Source organism: Pseudorasbora parva, chromosome 7 (genome assembly GCF_024679245.1).
Source record: "Pseudorasbora parva isolate DD20220531a chromosome 7, ASM2467924v1, whole genome shotgun sequence".
NCBI classification, from domain to species: Eukaryota; Metazoa; Chordata; class Actinopteri; order Cypriniformes; family Gobionidae; genus Pseudorasbora; species Pseudorasbora parva.
The window spans coordinates 5,061,481-5,075,988 of NC_090178.1; positions in this window are offsets into that span (position 1 = coordinate 5,061,481).

The window sequence follows — 14,508 nt, forward strand, 5'->3', positions numbered from 1 at the left end:
GTCACTGGGTGATTGGGTTCAAGCACTATTGGGTGGATTTCATCCTCCTGTAGTATTTCTGCTTTACGAAGCCGGCCTCCAACCCGAATTACACCAAGGAATTGGTCGTAGGTTGGAGAGAGTGTTTTCAGGCGGCTACTGGCTGGCACTGGTTTCTGCATCTGAAGTGCTTTGAATTCCTCAGGAAAACTTTCAGTTTGCGCTCGACGGAGCAGTTCAACTTCAGTTTGAATACGTAGCTCAGCAGACATTGAAGGTGCGGTCTCTCCATGAATGTGCTGATATGCAGCATCCACCAGCTTATTCCAAGACTCATAATTTGTTAGATCGAGGGTTAGTTTAGCAAGAACTGAGATGGTGCCACAGAAGGTAGTCTTGCGTAACTCTTCCCTTTCCTCACAGTGTAGTGGGGGACATACAGGCCATTGATCGGTAGGTTGGAAAAGGAAAGAGGGGCCATCCCTCCAGCGGCAGGGAGAAGACAATTCCAACAATGTTCTTCCTCTTGTTATATCATCTGCAGGATTGCTGTTGGAATCAACATACCTCCAGTTCTCAGTTCCGACCAGATCTTGAATCTCTGAGATTCTGGTTCCCACAAACACTTTATACTGGCAAGACTCTGATTTGATCCAGCTCAGTACTATTGTAGAGTCAGACCACATTGTTGTTTGTCTGAGAGTGAGGCTGAGTTCAGTGTTTAGTACTCGAGCTAACTGGGCTCCCGTCAGTGCTGCACAGAGCTCTAGGCGGGGAATAGAAAGCTGCTTTTTCGGTGTAACCCGGGACCTGGCCATAACAAAGGATACGTGGATGTCTCCCTGCTTGTCCTCCGCTCTAAGATAGGCAACTGACCCATAGGCCTTCTCTGAAGCATCACAGAAGACGTGAAGATCGATATTAACAGAGTGAGAGTCGGCACATGAGTGGAAGTAGCATCTTGGCAGGTATATGTTCTGTAGGTTGGGAAGTTCCTTTTCCCAGGTTTGCCATACAGAGAGAAGCTCGTCGTCAATAGGATTATCCCATCCTCTGTCTCTCTTCCAGAGAGCCTGAATGAGGACTTTGGCTCTTGTGGTGTATGGGATGATAAATCCAATAGGATCGTATTGGCTGGCGAGCGTTCGGTACACATTTCTCATGGTGGGGATTACATCCGATATAGTTGGTTGCTTGTAACCAATAGTGTCAGAGATGCAGTGCCACTTTAGTCCGAGAGTAGATTCCTGAGGGTCTACTTTGTCTTCCTTAAGCCAGAGTTCACAGTTTTGTGATCTTGCGTCAGCTGGCAGGTGAGCTATAACATCTGGGACGTTGCATGCCCACTGTCGTATTTCAAAGCCTCCTGCAGCAAGAAAAGTTCTGAGCTTATTGAGGAAGTCTTTGGCCTGTGTTGGGCTTTGGAAGGACTGGAGGCAGTTATCTACATAGAAAGCATGCAGAACAGATTCCATAATATCCTCATGGCCTACTACATGGTCTCTGACATACCGTTGGAGAGCATAAACTGCACAGCAAGGGCTGCAGGTCGTTCCAAATGGCAATACACGCCATTCGTAGATGTCCGGACTGCGCTCCCTCTCCATGTTCCTCCAAATGAAACGAAGTAGTGGTCTATCCTCAGGGAGAAGCCTCACCTGATGGAACATGGCTTTAATGTCCCCACTGATTGCTACGGCATGCTCTCTAAACCGTAAGAGTACGCCAAGCAGGGATGGACCAAGGGTAGGTCCAGGTAACAGATTGTCATTCAGACAGGCCTGCTGGTAGCGGTAGGAACAATTAAAAACCACCCTGGCCTTGCCGTTGTGGTATACTATGTGATGGGGTATATACCACGACTCAGGGGATTTGTTAGCTTCATCTGATGTGATCTTCGTAGCATAACCTGCTTTCTCCAGCTTGTCGATCTCAGCGTTATACACAGCCGCTTTTTCAGGATTAAAGCTCAGTTTGCGTTCGGTAGATCGGAGAAGAGCCATTACAGCAGTAGGGGAAGCTTGGAGGCGTACAGCATTCTTTCGACGGATAAGAGGTGTAGCATAACGACTCACTCCGTCTACTAGGACACGTGCCGTTTTCTCTTCAAGTATTACCATTGCAGCTTGGTCTTGCTTGGAACGAGTAATATCCTTGATGTTCTGGAATGGCAGGGTGTCAATCTGCCAAAGTCTTTCGATATGCTGATGTAAGGCATTCGCTGGGGAAAGAAACGCTGTGTGTAGGCAGGAGCTTTCAATTACCGGGTGATTCAGAAAGGTTGTGGGCCCTTGGATTGTCCATCCAAGCAAAGTTTGAGTAGCTACAGGAGTTCCTGGAGAACCTAGGTGGACAGGACTGATCGGAGTTATCAAATGTGGATGATCAGATCCGATGAGCATCATAGGCTGAACATTGCTGAATGTCTTTATTGGAATTCCCTTCAAATGCTGGTACTTCTGCTGCAGGACATCCGCAGGGCATGACTGTCGAGCCAGGTTCAATTCACTAGCTGAGAAGGCGTTTAGAATCTGGAACTTAACTCTTGTGTTAGTGATGGCAGCCACTTCTAGAGACACAGCGACCCCGTGGAGCTGAACAATATCCTGTCTGATTGTTCTCAGGGCTAATGTTTCATCAGTACCTTTCAGTCCGAGATGTTTCACAGCAGCTTCCAATAGGACTGTCCGCTCCGAGCCATCATCTAATACTGCAAAGGTATCAAGGGTTATCCGTCCATTACGAAGCTGAATAGGGATGACCTTTAACATGACTCTCCCTGAATGGCTACTTTTATCCAAGTAGACAGTATGAGGGGACGTACTGAGGGTGAGAACACTGGGAGTATTGTTAGTTGCAAGTTCATGTAGAACATCTAGATGTTGTCCACCACAACTAGAGCAAGGTTTCTTTAGTGTACATTTGTCAGGCTTGTGACCGCGGCCACACCGCCAGCACCTGTCTTTCTCCTTTATCCAATTAGTCTTTTCTGTCAGGTTCAACTTGCCAAACTCAGCACAAGCACTAAGATAGTGTTCTTGATTATTACAGTGAGGGCAGAAAGGCTTAAATCGTTCTCTTCTCTTGGAGGTAGCTGAGACTGCAACACAAGGGGAAGTTGTGCGGGATGTGAATTCGTCTTTGTTCTCCTGCTTATTGCCAAGAAGTATGGTGGTAGTCCGAAATTTCTGCTGCTTTGGCTGTCTTGACTCTCTGCGTGTGGGCTCCAGGTGAGCTGCCTCTGACACTCTGCGGGAGATCTGTATAGCCTGAGATTTCTTCTCAAGCCATCGAGCAAAATCAGGGAGAGTGTAGGTTCGTGTAGTGCCACTCATGAGAATTCCTTGGGCCAGACAATGTTCAACAAAGGAGTCTCGGTAAGTGACGGGTAACTTGGTTAGTAATGTGTCTACATGAGACCCGCATTGTAGTTCAACACTAGCAGGACCATCCAGTGTGCTCAGCATACCCACTAAAGTGTTAACGGCAGCAGCGAAGTCCTCAAAGGCTTGGGCATCGCCTGTTTTTACTGTAGAAGCATTAAGGATTTCCTTTAGTTCACTTTGGACCAGCTGCCTGGGTTGTCCATATCGTTGTTGTAAAGCCTGCATTGAATGGGTGTATGGCATTGGGCTGTTAACGAACCGCTTAGCTACCTGGTAGGCAGTGGGCAATTTCAAATGATCTAGTAGAACTTGGTACTTATAGTCCTCAGTTAAATGCGGATGAGGTCCAAGTATGCTGTCTAGGCCCTTCTTGAGTAGGAGGAAGTCACTCTCCTTTCCAGAAATGAAAGGTAGCAGCTTAGGTTTCGGTATGCCATAGGAAGCAGTGATAGCCATCTCCATAAGACTTGGCATAGCAGATGGATTTGGGTAGGTAGTCAAAGTAGAGGCTTGCATGGGAGGTGGGTATCCAAGGGTTGGAGCTGGTACAGGTACATACTGTGGTACGAAATAAGAAGAATGAGGCAGGTGACCTTGTGTGAATGATCGCTGGGGTGGAGAATGGTATGCTGTTTGGGTTGTTGGCGCATTCGGAGAGAATGGTGCTATTGTTGGTTGCTGTGCTGGCATGATGTGTGTTTGAGTTAATATTGGTGGCCGCAGGAAGGACTGCGGTGCCGGTAACTGTGGCTGAAGCTTCACTTGTGAAGGCATCTGAGGCATTGAACATGCCCTAGGAATTTGCTTGGGATGTACAGCTGGTTGAAACCCTGTCACAGCTGCTGGACGAGCAAGCGGCACTGATGGTAGAGAACTGAAAGTCTCTGGATTTCGTTGAGCTCCCGGGGGCTGAGATAACTGTGGAGCAGGCATTATCAGCTCATTGCGTTGTATAGCTGCATCAGAGTTTAAGCATTGCATGACTGAAATGGGGGAATGAGTCAGTTCACTTTCCAAGTGATAATCAGGATTGAAAGGTAAGGGAGAGGGACTTTCATAATGCAAAGAAGGTCTTTTTTCATATGAAACACGTCTCACGCTGTCCATTTCTACCTGCAAGCCTCTCATTTCGCCGACCAGTCTCTTAAACCGCGACTCTAAATGTTGCAATCCTGACTCGTTGTCTCTGCTGACAGTTATAGCTGGTGTAGAGGTCGTACGCATCACCTGACGGGGGGGAAAGATCTCAGTTCTTGCTTGATTTGATTCCATCAACACAGGAGGGATGTTTTGAGATGGTGGATAGCTGTACACAAAGTCCTCCAGATAGGCTGGTACCCTCCGGGTACGGGCTGGCCGAGGACTGATTGGTGGCTGGCCATCATAATAGTCTCTGGACGTTGCCATGGCGTAGTCAGTGAAAACTCCGGCTCGAAGGACCATTTGTGACTGATATTATGTACGTTAAACTGGTGTCCACTTTCTAGCCATGCTCTTCCATTAGAAAGAGGTGCAGTAGTCCAGAGATCCAAATATCAAACAACTTTAATGCGGTTGACAGAAGTATACCAAGGTATTGGTTTCAGTGGTTTCCTACAAATGTAGAAATATAGTGTTACAACATTATACAAAATTACTGAATTAAGATATACATACTTGCATATATAAGTCCCATTTCGTATGAATATACAGTTATGATAAACAGAGTGTTAAACTATGACACAGATACAATAATATTGCGTTGGTCAAAATGACGTCGTTATAGCACTCTTAAGATTAACACCATAATTCCTTTACTGACTAACAATCAGTTACTTTAAGGAAACAAATAAATAATAGGTACAAATGGCATTCTAAATGTGGCATCAACATTAATTTCACTAAGTTTACATTGTATCATACCAAATGTGACTGCGATAGTGAAACTGCTGAGTCATAGTCTCAACGCGAATAGTCTGAACGTGACGATAACAAACCAAATAACTCACTTTTAAGCAAATTAATCATAATGATTCAAGCATTTAGCATTTAGTAGTTACTTACTTGTCAATAACGCACACAATACTGCCCAATATAGAACAATAACAAAGAACAGTCTTCACTCCGTCTCCACTGCGTACGATCTAGTTCAGTATAACAGGAACATCGTTAGAATACACTACTTTAGATATGTGCAGTACGTTACTGCCACCTGCTGGCTTTGTTGGAACTTAGAGAACTTTGTACATAAGCCATTTAAATGCATTGACACAGCGCTAGAAGTATTGAGCGCTCTGGGCCACGTGACCATCACTGGGAAAAATGACTCAGTGGGGTTGTAATTGTAACAAACAAGAAATCTGTATCAACAACTAAATCTATGTTTGGTACTTTACTTAATATTTTGAATATGAAATTAATATAATGTTGCTGTAAATACATGTCTTTTACAATTAAATATTGTGTGTATTATCTTAAGTAATCTTTATTAGGCTTTTTAGATGTGCCTTTTCGAGATAATTTTTAAGTAAAATTTATTTAAAACACTAAACAAGTGGATATGGCGGTTGCAAAACAACAATGACCGAGGCACCGAGTGACCGAGCTCGCCATTTTTATGGGTGACAGGACTGGATTTGCACTGCTGGCAACCCAAAGACAATAAAAAAGGTAAGAAGAATGACATTAATTGTGAACTGTATAATTGTTGATGCTTTAAATATAAACCTATATACAATAATAAGGCTAAATGTTAGTTTTATTGATAAATACTGCATTTGCCTCGAAATGCATGGCTTGACTAAAGAATTCGCGCCCGCGTTTTTTGTTGACTAACTTAGGCTACTTCTATTTTTATATTTTATCTTCAGGATTAAGTGTGTGATAAGGATTCATTTGGATTTTACATTTGTAATTTAGTTTGTTGTAATTTGGGTGTGTTCAATGCGTTGAAAATGTAAAAACGTCATAAATGAGTGAGTTGGAAATGGCTGTATTTGTTTGGAGTTGTCATGCTGGAAAATCATTATATGTATTTTTTCTCTCGAAATAAAGTTTCACTTCGAACTCGTGTTCTCATTTATGACCATAACGTCAGCGTCATTTGACAGGGACAGGGCTAAAATCTTCTCCGTAACAAACTGCACTGTAAGTAATCAGTTTAATGGTCGAATGCTTTAAAAATATGCAATGATAAAGCTAGGTAATTTTAAACAAATGAGCATTTAATGCATGAAGTATGTTCCCTAAACTGTCACATGTGGGAATTCTTTGATTAGCCGAATTCAGCTTAGTAACATTAACAGTGAAGTTACAGTTACAATCGATATCGCTTCCCGTCTCGTTTTCTGTAACGTTAGTCACTATAAAGCATAGCCTATTACTTTTAACGTTTTTATCCCGTCGGGATTAAGCATGTGAGTTACCATAGTTAGGGATAATTGCGTTTATGTTTGTAGTTTTTAACTTGGATTGCGTGTTTAATATAACTAAATTAAAATGCAGTCTTTTCCTTAATTTTCAGATTAAATAGACCTGTAAATAATGTCTGTTTTTCAACTTTGAATAAAACTTGTAGGTAGGCCTAAGTGTTTGAACAAATATGTTGGAATGGAGAAGTGTATGCGTTTGGGTAACATAACATAGCCTACTTGTTTTTTGTGCTTTTTTAAGGAGTTTGCTGAGGCTCATCAGTCACAAATCTTAACGTTATCCGTTAGAGGCCGCCTGCACCGACAAAGGTAAGACATAGATTAAATATAAATTGACAAATTGATGAATGCTTTATATATTTATGGATGTATTTTTTATTGGGTTTTACACAAATTAACTCTTTATTGCACGTAAAAATAGGTTAATCAATGATTTCCCGTCACTTTTGTCTTGATTTGTAACATTAGTAGCCTACTTATGAAACGGTTGTCGCTAGTTGTAACTTTTTAAAGATTTAAATCGCACATGAAAAAAATACTATAGTATAGTAAAATTACTATAAATGTATACACAGAAGTGTATTTCAGTAATACTACAGTAAATACTACAGTAAATTGTAGTAGCCTATGGGTTCTCACAGGTTTTTGAATCTGTATAGGTTGGATATCGGACATGATATGGTTTTCAAACCACATTTGGAAGTGGCTCAGATTGGATGTGGGGAAGAAAATCAGATTTCGTGCTTTTTTGCTTGTTTACACGTGTGCAACAAATTCTGATCTGTGGTAGATGAGAGTAAAAATCTGATGTATTTATTGTGCCAGTGTAAACACAACCAAGGTGCACTGTTATGGTCAGGAAAGACCTTGAAACCTTACACATTGGTACGTGTGACGTGTGACATTACACAATGACGTGCCTTGAATTTAGTTGTAATATATGTTTGCACCCCTAGAGACCGCCAGAGCGCTCCCAGACATTTGTAGTATCCATAGGGTTAGGGTAGTATCCACAAGAAGAAGTCATGACCAGCTTTCTAAGCGGGCAAAGACAGCGTGGGAGCACTTTAAAAATGAGAGTGACGAGGCGAAATGCAAGTATTGCAATGCGGTGCTTACCGCATTTTTCAGGCTATAAGTTGCTCCGGAGTATGAGTCGCATCAGTCAAAATATGCGTCATGAAGAGGAAAATAACATACGTCGCACTGGACTAAAAGTCGCATTAGGGCAGAAGCAGAGCGGGAGCCGCGCGCGCTGTGCATAACGGATCAGAAGAAAGAAAGTTTGAAGTGAGAAACTTGTGAATGACTAGAGAAAAGCAGACGTTACTTTAACTGTAATGAAGAAAACAAAAAAGCTGATCGCGGACTGAAAGCAAGATGGCCAGAGCTGAAGGGACGAGTCCACAGATGCTTGAACTCTCTGCCGGGAGAGGCTCATCAGCCGCGCGAGTCAAACGAATCATTCACGAGTCTGTGTGAATCATTCTCGGCTGCATATTTTACTAACGTTACATGCTCTAATCATGCAGGCGCCCTCGCGGCCACTCGCATTGCTCGTGAACTGGAGCGCATCTCATCCTAATTTAACGAAACTCAGCGTACGCCTCGCAGACATGAAATAGATCTTAAGAAACTTGAAATGTCTTTTAACAATTTAAAACGAAAAGAAATAGGCTACTCTCTGATTGTGTAATCCATGATGTGCATTTCTCTCTATAGGCGCATTCACTACGGAGATGGTGGTCGTCAAATTAATAAGCTAAAAATAACCCTGACGCACACTATGGTTAACCGAGTATTAACCGCTAAGGGCCTCGGTTAACGGTTAATGAAAAACTTGAAAACGTGCAGCCCTAGAATGACATAAGGGTGAGTAAACGATCACATTTTTGGGTTGAACAATCATATTTTTCAAGAGTTAACACATCATTTAAGTAAGACACTGATATCTATCTTTCATGAGGCTATTAAATTTCATTAAATCTATTAAAAAGTTAATAAAACTTTTAAAGAGGAAAAAAAAGCTTTGTCCTTAATTCATGGGATCCAGACTTTAAAGCTGTTTTATAGACTATAGTTTAACTGTAGGCCGGTTTCATTTAAATGTAAGATCATGGTAGTCACAAACCTTGTTCCTCATTATATGGCTATATGGTTTCTAAAACTATATAAAACATACATAATAAACTATTATATTTATAAGTAAAAAAAAAAAATGTAAACACCTGTAGAAAACAGCCTCTATAAAAGTGACTTATATTCTGCAATATTAATTTAAGTAATATAGCAACATTTTTAATAACTGTTTCTTCCAATATTTCTCCGCTGTTAGCTGCAATGTAAATTGTGGTTCTGCTAAAGTAAAGCGTTTTTGTGTGTTGCCGTTTTCTACTTTACCTCGTCATGAACACATGCTCGCGGTTGTTTTCAGCTGATTCAACACAGAACTGTAATGTTCCCATATCACACGATTGTATAAAACTAAAGTTGGAGTCAAAGTGCTGTATAGAGCAGCATTTAAACGCAGTGTACGTTCGTCAGCGGCTGCGCTGTGCGGATATTCACCTTTGCAGTTCCATGCGCTCAAATACTAATAAATAAATAAATAGAAAAAAAACGCCTAATATGGAGGGGAGGTCTCTCGCTTCGGCTTGTCAATTCAGAAGACAAACCAATGGGCTGCTGTCGCTGCATTTTGTCAGTGGTAGCCTACAAATTTTTTTTTTTTTTTTTTTTTTTTTTTTTTTAAACACTACCGGCCCCAAAGTGCGTCGGCCCTCCGGGCAAATGCCCGGTATGCCAGATTACCAGTCCAGCCCTGCATCTGACGCACAGAAGGCAATGGCACGTCACTATGCGTATTGGCACATCAGGTCTTCATTGGCATGTGCCAGTGGATAGTGTCACTGACATTATCGTGACACACTGACACACACCTGATTGACACAGAGTCGCAGAACATGTCGCCGTGTGTCCTGACACCTCCAGTAGTGACTGACAGATTAATTGAGCACCTATACTGATGTAATTATGACACAAAATCCTAAATAAATAGCCTAATTGTGTAATATTTTACATATCAATAAAACGCATTAAAGTCAGCAATATTTTTTCAAACATGTTTTTTGTGTCACATCTGTGTCTGATTGGCATGTGCCACTGAATTTTTTGTAATATGTCACAAACTGTCCATTCTAGGAAAGACACGAAAATAAATCTATCATGGGTCACCAAGAATGACACATTAAAATTAACATCCGTTACTGTAAACTGACTGTAATGTGTTACACAATTAGGCTATTTATTTAGGATTTTGTGTCACAATTACATCAGTATAGGTGCTCGAATAATCTGAATCTGTCAGTTACTACTGGAGGTGTCACGACACACGGCGACATGTTCCGTGACTCTGTGTCAGTCAGGTGTGTGTCAGTGACACTATCCACTGGTACATGCCAATGAAGACCGGATGTGCCAATACGCATAGTGACGTGCCATTGACTTCTGTGCATCAGATGCATGTCACTTAATGTTAATACTGCTACTGTGTTTATCTGCTGACCCCAGGGTGTCCCAGATATAGGTGTGTTTGTTGCTTCAGCAGAACACAAATGAAGATTTTTAACTCCAACCGTTGCTCGTATAATGCATGTCAACGGGGTGTATTTCTATGAGAGTAAAAAACACACATACATACGAATCCATATTAAACCCTGTGGCTCGTGGCGACACATTGATGTTTTAAGACACAAAATGATTGGTTTCTGAGAGAAACCCAAAGGTATTTATATCCTTTTTCATCTAGTTTATTCCCAACACCATTACTTCTGCCGAGTAAGTTCAAAGTCCAGGTGCAAATATATATTTTAGATTCCTCATTAGTGCCCGTTTGTGCCTGCGTGGATCGGTTGAATGAGGCATCTATGTAAATATATCTATGATCGCGCCGAGACTTTGACCTTACTCGGAGGAAGTAATGGCTTTGGGAATACTAAATGAGACTCATCTGATATAAGGCAAACAAATAACACAAATACTGTTGTGTTTCTGGCAGAAAGCGATCATTTCTTTCTGATGTCTCTTAAGACATCAATGTGTCTCAACGAGCCAAAGGGTTTAATATGGATTCATATGCCTGTGTTTTTTACTCTCATAGAAATACACCCCATTGACATCCATTATACGAGCAACGGTTGGAGTTAAAAATCTTCATTTGTGTTCTCCTGAAGAAACAAACACACCTACATCTTAGATGCACTGGGGGTCAGCAGACAAACATCAAATTTGCATTTTCGGGTGAACTATCATTTTAAAGGGTTAGTTCAACCAAACATTTTTATTCTGTCATTAATTCCTTTCCCTCATGTCGTTCCAAACCCGTCAGACCTTCGTTCATCTTCAGAGTACAAATTAAGATATTTCTGATGAAATCTGAGAGCTCTCTGACCCCTCCATAGACAGCTATTTAATTAAAGGGATACTTCAGCGCTTTTTCATATTAAACTATGTTATTCCCTTAAAGGGGGGGGGGGGGGGTGAAACACTCAGTTTCAGTCAGTGTCATGTCAATCTTGAGTACCTATAGAGTAGCATTGCATCCTGCATATCTCCGAAAAGTCTTAATTTTTTTAATAATTATATAAGAAAGATGCGCTGTTCCGAGTCTTTCCGAAAAAAGCCGAGCGGGTGGGGGCGTGTCGTGTGAGTGGAGCTAAATAATGACGTGTGCGCGCTGCTGCTATTGTGTTGAGTCGAGTGCGTCGTAAAGCTGTGTCATCCCTAACAGCGGGAAAAAAACTTTATTCAAAATAAAAATATGGCTTTTAATCAGATACAGCCATACATCTATGATCCGGAATCAGACCCAGAGGCTGCAGTTGAACAGGAGCAGCAGCAAAAACGACTAGAGCAGGACGTCTGTATGTGGTACAAGTTATACACTAACTATATAATATGCTTAGCGGCTTGTGTTATTTACATATTTATACTTGAATTATATCGTCGTATTTTTGTCTTTGAAGGTGTACATGTGGGAAGTGCAGTTGTGCACGTGTGTTTGTGTGTTTACGCGTGGTTTGTGTAGACAGTAAGCGGACTAAAAAAAAACCAGACATTTGAAGCACAGTCTCACTCACCCTTCTAACGTTGGGACTGCTCCATCCTTCAGCATTAGGCGATTGGGAAAATGCGGCGTCGAGCTGGGCCTTGTTTATGAAACAGTCGGCACCGAAATGCAGCGAACAGATATAAACATTCGCGCAACTCAGTTGCTGATCCGGAAAAGCAAATTACATCCACTGTTGCCTTAACGCGGGGTTTTGGAGAATCTGTGCAGGACTGTCTTGGTCTGGCAACCAAAAACGCACTTTTTTGGTGACATTATGTGCTATGTGTAATTGTCACCTGTCCAGCATCCTACAAACTAGCGCTTTGATGGGCGTAGGCTGTTGCTTTCGCTCTCTCCCTCTCTCTCTCTCCCTCTCTCTCTCTCACGCGCTTCCGGTAGAATTGTCCGTAAGGCCCATACAAGGAAATTCCGCCCCCATTAACGTCAAAGGGGACGCATGATCTCAAAAAACTTGCCGAAACTTATGACTAACCGGGAGTAGTATTTTTGACAAAGAAATACTCCCATCAAACGTCCACCTTAACTTTTGAAACTTTGTCTATGTTTAGTATGGGAATCCAAGTCTTTAACAGTGTAAAAAGATCAGTATGCATGAAACAGCATTTCACCCCCCCTTTAACTAAAACGAGTTGATACATACCTCTCTCGTCTGATTGTGTGCACTTAATCTCTCTGACGCGCTGTGACGATCTGATAGCATTTAGCTTAGCCCACTAAGCCCAGTTCATTCACTATGGTACCAAACAGTTAACACTTTCAAGGCCTTAAAGGTAGGAAATGCATTGTTAAAACCATCCATTTGACTCCAGTGGTTCAACCTTATTGTAATGAAGCAATGTTTGTTTTTGCACACAAAGCATATTCTCATCGCTTCATTACATAAGGTTGAACCACTGGAGTCACATGGATGATTTTAACAACGCATTTCCTACCTTTCCTACCTACTTTATTTCCTACCTGGAATGACATGAGTCATTAATGACAGAATTTTCATTTTTGGGTGAACTAGCCCTTTAAATTGGTGTTCACTTTTATTAGTGATTAATTTGTATCTGCTGATGTAATGTTTCTGATGTATTTGAATTTGATGTTTTAACATTGTTCAAAGCACTGTTTTAATTAGATGACTGAATTACTGTTCTCAGTGGGTTAAATGCCAATTGTCATTGAAAAAAACTTGTATGAATATGAAATGCTTTTGCTACTCTCTTGTATTACATAAAGTTTTTTATACACTGTTGTATTGCAATTTTAAATTGAATAAATGTTTTGTATTGAGATCCTTGTTTATGTTTCATTGTACTTTTAAAAGAAATAGAAAATGATATATACACTGTCGGGGCGGCAGTGGCTCAGTGGTTCAAGTACATCGTCTACAAACCGAAAGGTTGGTGGTTCAATCCCCGGTTCCACCTGACCAAGTGTCGAAGTGTCCATGAGCAAGACACCTAACCCCAGCTGCTCCCGACGAGCTGGATGGCGCCTTACATGGCTGACATCGCCGTCGGTGTATGAATGGGTGAATGTGAGGCAAAAATGTAAAGCGCTTTGGATAAAAGCGCTGTATAAATGCAGTCCATTTACCATATACACACACACACACACACACATATATATATATATACACATATATATATATATATATATATATATATATATATATATATACACACATATGTATATATACACACATATGTATATATACACACATATGTATATATACACACATATGTATATGTGTTCAACAAGGTATATATATATATATATATATATATATATATATATATATATATATATATATATATATATATATATATATATATATATATATATATTAGGGCCAGGACTCGATTAAAAAAATTCATCTAATTAATTAGAGGCTTGGTAAATAATTAATCGAAATTAATTGCATTTTAATTGCATATAAATATTTGACCTGAGAACAATGAGAAGGAATTTTTCACATGTATTTTTAGTATACCATTGAATAATGACTGAATACATAAGCTTAATCAACAAAATATTGTTTATTTATTTCAGTCCAGCAGACCAGCGCAATGTTTGCCATTAAGTTTAGCAAATGCATATTTATGATATTTGAGGCTCGATGTGCTGCGGTGATACGCTAATTCCTTGTTGCATAGCTTGCTCACAACCATGCTCTTGACGACGCTTCTATTCTTTCGTTTTTTAAAACAAAACTTCCCATCCACGGGGCCAAGCAAAGCGGTCTGATCAGCTTCTTCGTTCATGTTCACATGGTTTGTTGTTGTCGTGACTCCGGAGCGCTAGTTGGTGTTCCGGTCCGTCGAAACTCATTCATTGAAAAAAATTTTTTTTTTTTTGCGTAATTAATTAATTATTAATTACGTTAAAGTCACGTAATTAATTAATCTTAATTAGCGCGTTTAAGTCCCGGCCCTAATATATATATACATATATATATATAGTAACTTAGTGTGACTTACAAGGACAAATTTGCAAATATTACTTAAAATTTTATGTTGGATAAAATTATAGTTTGTAAATTGATAAAATTGAGTTGTCTTTACTTAAGAATACAAGTTGAAAACATGAAAAGACTAATAGGATATACTCAAAT